The sequence below is a fragment of the Oryzias melastigma genome, linkage group LG5, assembly GCF_002922805.2.
Source record: "Oryzias melastigma strain HK-1 linkage group LG5, ASM292280v2, whole genome shotgun sequence".
In the NCBI taxonomy this organism is placed as follows: domain Eukaryota; kingdom Metazoa; phylum Chordata; class Actinopteri; order Beloniformes; family Adrianichthyidae; genus Oryzias; species Oryzias melastigma.
In genome coordinates this window covers 20,506,494-20,512,091 of record NC_050516.1, presented here as the reverse complement: position 1 = coordinate 20,512,091, position 5,598 = coordinate 20,506,494, and the positions used below count along the sequence as shown (strand labels likewise).

Genomic DNA, 5,598 nt, shown 5'->3' with positions numbered 1-5,598 from the left:
AGCTGGTCTTTGAAATGCAAATATATTCCCTGCTAGGACTGTTCACATTAACCTCTGCTGTCCCGACGTGCCTGTCATATCCATACTTTCCATGTATTTATTCCCCGTGAGCCGATAAAGCAGACGAGCGGAAACCGCCCGCAGCTGTTTTCTGTGGCTCGCAGCTTCATTTCACAACCCGGATTTTAATTTATTTGTTTCTACAGTTAATCAAAATGTGTTTACTTTTAAGTGAATGTCATGGCTGCTTATCTCTGTGATTATGTGCATGATGATGCTCCCACGTTGGGAACCGATCCAACGCATGATGCGCTCCCACTTGATTATTGACGAAATCTCAACTCAGTTCCATTTTCGACACTGTCTGGATGATAATGATGATTATTCTCAATTTCTATCCAAAAACTAGGCTGTAATGAATGGATCTTTTAATTGAAATGTTGATCGTGGGTAAACATTTAAATGAGGCATGAACAAACAGAGTGCATGTGAGTGGCAGTTTCTTTCTAGCTGCTCGTGTTGATGAAGTCTGAGGGAGGCAGGTGTTCTCTTACTGCGACAAAACCAACAGGAAACCTGATCTGGGTTTTTTTTTTTTTTTTAAATATTAGAAATGCTTCAGAATTGAAAAAGATCCACACTGATGCAAAAATGACATATGCTTTCCTTAAGGCCTTATTAAATAGCCCGTTGATGTCCTTTTAGTGGTGACTCTTCTGCAGTATGTTGAAAATGGTGTTGCCGTTTACCAAGCATTTCCCTGATGGTCTAATGGCTAGGATTTGGTGCTCTCACCGCCACGGTCCGGGTTCAATTCCCGGTCAGGGAAGTGACAAAGTTTTAAGGCAATCTCATTTAGGTAGCACGGTTTTACTTTGAAAAAGAAATGACTCCCATGACAAGCCACCTTTGAAAGCAGCCTTCTTCATCTTATAAGTCATTTCAAACACACCTGTCATTTGACAATATCCTTTACAAGGTAAGCCAAGGAAACAAAACAATTTTGAGGATTGAAGGGTTTTCCTGGCAAAACAAAGACTTATATCAAGTTGCAGTTAAGGCCACACTAGAATATCATTTCCAAATGAGAGATTAAAACAATATTTTTAAGTTGAGTCTGTTTCAAGTCCATATGATTAAGCTTAAGCATGAAAGTTATTGTAGATAAAAGCTAGTCTAGAATGAATGCATTGGCTGGGAATTGAACCCAGGTCAACTGCATGGCAAGCAGCTATGCTACCACTATACCACCAATGCACAGTTTGTGCCAGCAACCTTATATTATATGACAAAATGTGCATAAAAAAAGTTGCATGTCTGTCAACCATCAACCAAGACTGATTTTTTGAAATGAAAAGCCAAAAGTCAAGCAACATTTAAGTCAACATCTCTGGAACCACAGTAAGCCTAGATTTCAACTTTTCGTTCCACAACAGGGACAGATGAAATGAGATGTAATGAACATGAAAACAAGCCCAAGAGAAATGCTTCAGAATTGAAAAAGATCCACACTGATGCAAAAATGATATATACTTTCCTTAAGGCCTTATTAAATAGCCCGTTGATGTCCTTTTAGTGGTGACTCTTCTGCAGTATGTTGAAAATGGTGTTGCCTTTAACCAAGCATTTCCCTGATGGTCTAATGGCTAGGATTTGGCGCTCTCACCGCCACGGTCCGGGTTCAATTCCCGGTCAGGGAAGTGACAAAGTTTTAAGGCAAGCTCATTTAGGTAGCACGGTTTTACTTTGAAAAAGAAATGACTCCCATGACAAGCCACCTTTGAAAGCAGCCTTCTTCATCTTATAAGTCATTTCAAACACACCTGTCATTTGACAATATCCTTTACAAGGTAAGCCAAGGGAACAAAACAATTTTGAGGATTGAAGGGTTTTCCTGGCAAAACAAAGACTTATATCAATCTGCAGTTCAGGACACACTAGAATATCATTTCCAAATGAGAGATTAAAACAATATTTTTAAGTTGACTCTGGATCTGTTTCAAGTCTATACAATTAAACATGAAGGTCCTTGTACATAAAAGGTAGTCTAGAATGAATGCATTGGCTTGGAATTGAACCCAAGTCAACTGCATGGCAAGCAGCTATGCTACCACTATACCACCAATGCACAATTGTGCCAACAAGCTGATATTAGATATCAAAATGTTAATGTTAGGCCACATGCATGGAAATTTGTCGTTGGTCCACCTGCAACCAATGTTTTTCCTACTAACTTTTTGTTTTTATTAGGACTTTTTGCATGCTAATTTTTTTGTTGTTGAAGAATTATATATAAAAACAATAATCAGGTTAAACACTAACTTTACCTGCTCTTGAAGACTATTAAATTAATTTGAAACAAAAATCGACAAGGCACAATATGTTCATGTTTCTGACATATCCATGTCAATTTTTTTTTCTTTTTTGCTCATCGGGATATTGCTGCATCATTTTCAAATTACCCGCTTAGCCTTCTTTATTTATTAAAAATTACGTAGCAAAACTTTGGGGACGTAATAGTTATATTGACCGCTATGAAGTATTTATTTTTTTTGTGGTGATGCAGAATGTGAGTTACAGAATTCAATTGTTAATATGATGCACCTTTTTTGAGTTTTGATGTAGAACGCTTGTGAGTCTGCAGAAGCTGGCAAGGGCCTTCAATAAAGTACACAAAATCTCCCAGAGAAATGCAATCAATCATTCAGTATTACTACAAATGTTGTAGTCCTAAATAACAAAATTAGCTATAAAGAAAAAAAAATCTTGAAAGACTTACAAAAACACAGAAAAGAAGAAGTTATCTCAAAAGCACAGAAAATATTGTATCAAAAATCAGTTTAATTCTCTTTTTTAAATATACAACACCAAAAAATAATGTATTAAAGATTGCTGGTCACTCACGTTGCTGCTTTGTTTCCAAAGTTTTCAAAGGAACTGACAAACAGTAACACGCAGCTTTCACTGTACTATAAAACAACATATTTCTGTAACGTTTTAGACAAAGCAGGAAGAGCACAGGTTGACGATATAAACAAAACTGACCCAATTTGTGTCTACGACATGCACCTGTTGTGTCTTTTTTACTTTTAATTGCAGGTCATCTTACAGTTTTAATGAACAGATGACTTAGTGTTTAGGCTGTCTGTAATTCTTTTCTTTTGCAGTCATAAAAAAGCACAGATAATACNNNNCCCCCCCCCCCCCCCCAAAAAAAATAAATAATAATAATTCATTTGTTTTTTTTCATTTATATAAATTACATGCAAAATGCCGCCATATGAAACATTTTTATCTTACCTGCTTGTCTTGTGCGTTATTAAATCAACCACTAGGTGGGGCTAAATTATTGCAATATAATTTAACAGCAAATTTTGAAAACTTTAAATAGTTTTTGTGTATGTGTGCAGTTCTTTTTCAGTGCCACTAGATGGTGGTAGGTGTATAAAACTTGACCATATCCAGTAGATCCATTCCGTTCCACTGCTCTATTGATACTGGTAAAATAAACAAAAAAACATAAAATCATTGATAAATAAAATTTTCTAGAAACGGTTTGTTTAAAACCATAATAAAAAATCGTATTTACTGATGTAAGGACTAATTTCATAAATGTTTATTTCATTTTTTTTATTTTATTATTTTTATGCAGTCTCTTTAGTCTAAGCTTTAATTTATAAATAAAGTTAGAAAAAAAACCCATTATATTCCTATTAATTTCATCTGTAAGGCTCCAGATCCCAGTCAAGATGATTACTCTAAAAGGAAAATTTCACAAAATCTCCAAAAATGACAAAAAACATGCATGGAATAAATGACTTTATATAATTTTTGTGAGACTTTCAGTTTTTTCACCTTTTGAAGGAACAAAAACACCTTACTGTTCTCACTGCTCCATCAGTTTGTGTGAAAAAAAGCAATTTTTTTTTCACATGCATACCAACACCACATGTGCTTTTCACTGATGGTCTGTACCAGCAGAATATCAGTCAACAACTCACTCAGCAGGATAAACCCCTGCTGGCTCATTTGAAGCAACATAACTATGCTACATGTTATTACCTTATTTACTACCACGCGGAAAAGGTTCCAGTCAGACATGTAATAAATGTTTAAGTCCCAATGGGTATTTAATGTTGTTGACTTCACCTAATAGGGCCTGTAAACTTATTTTTGAACTAGGAGTCCACTGTTTATTTTTTTTTTTGGGTTTGATGTCTGTACAAGAAAGAATTCTTTATTATTTCTCAGTGAATTATTTTTACCGACTAACAGTAAAAGTCTCATACCTCGCATTAACAAGGATTTGAAGTTGTTGGTAGGCTTTTTGTATTTGAGAAACCAAACATAAACCTTGAATAATTACTTTATGTTTTCACTAAATCCAGAAGATGCGTACCTCATAAGATCTGAATAAAAGTCATACTCCTAAAGGTCTTGTAAACTTTTCACTCCGTCCATCTCTCTTTGTTTTTTCTAAACTTTCTTAACCCCGTTACCACATCGCGTACCTGTAAGACCAACACAAGACACTTGTTTTGAGTTCATCTCCACACATTTCAGGTTAATGACACTTGGCATCTCTCCTATGTAAAGATGGTGATTGAGAAATCAAAGGTAAAGTAACTCCTGATGGTTATAACACTTGGCAGTGCCTTTGTGTGTTCTGACTGTTCTTCAAAGGCTTCAGGTCCAACATTTGTGTAAATGCCAAACAAAATGGCAATGTTGAATTTGTGTCAGAAGAGGCAGATGGGACAAACACATCAAGGTTTGCACTAGCAAAGACCTTGGATGGGAGTCAACAGCAGGCATGTGCGCACTGCGTGACACCGATCCTTTTATAGTCAGTGTGCTCACTGTGGCATTGGAGATACGACATGAAGAACACTTATTATTGCAGATGTTTAAGGAAAAGTTAGACTAAGCAGTGATGAACATCTCCATCAAGGCCCTGGAGCAAAAGAAAAATACAACAGAGGTCACTAGAAAAAGATTTTCTTTTTTAGCGTCTTAGTTAGAAATGTAAGTCCTAGTAGCTGTCAAGCGCATGGATCTGTGACATTTTTTTCTCTGCATTTGACCAATCCTGTGGGGGAGCAGTGAGCTGCAGACACAGCTGCATTCAGGAACCATTTGGTGGTATAGCCTTCCAATCCAACCCCTTAGTGCTGAAAGTCAAGAATGGATTCATTAGTTCCCATTTTGTGTCTTTGGTATGACTCAGCCATGGGTTTGAGCTCACGACTTTCCAGTTCCACGGTGAACACTCTACGTCAAGGTCGCTGAGCTGCTGTGTTCTGCACAACTGTTACTAAACACAAAATGAAATTACACTGTTTAACAAGGGCTTTGTGGTTGTTAAAAACACATGTGATAACAAGGTGAGTACCAAAAAGTGAAATGAAATATGCAAATTAGTCACTACTTTTTCCCTAGGTTCACTTTAAGCTCGCTTTAGGCAAATGTGAACCAAACTCCTGCTGAAAACGGACTCATGTTTATCAGGTGTTTGCTAGTTTTACGAGAAACTCATGCAAGGAAGTACGAGAATCAGGAATGTCACGTTCTTGTTTGTCCAGTGATATGGCAGCACCT

The 5,598-nt window shown here is 36.6% G+C and overlaps 3 non-coding genes across 3 annotated transcripts; 2 read left to right on the top strand and 1 right to left on the bottom strand.

The window, feature by feature from the left end:
• The first annotated feature begins 757 nt into the window (after positions 1-757).
• On the top strand, positions 758-829 carry trnae-cuc. The gene has a single exon. It is a non-coding gene; the product is annotated as a tRNA-Glu (tRNA).
• Positions 830-1,186: 357 nt separating this feature from the next.
• trnag-gcc lies at positions 1,187-1,257 on the bottom strand. The gene has a single exon. It is a non-coding gene; the product is annotated as a tRNA-Gly (tRNA).
• Positions 1,258-1,628: 371 nt separating this feature from the next.
• trnae-cuc lies at positions 1,629-1,700 on the top strand. Its single transcript has one exon. It is a non-coding gene; the product is annotated as a tRNA-Glu (tRNA).
• Positions 1,701-5,598: the final 3,898 nt, after the last annotated feature.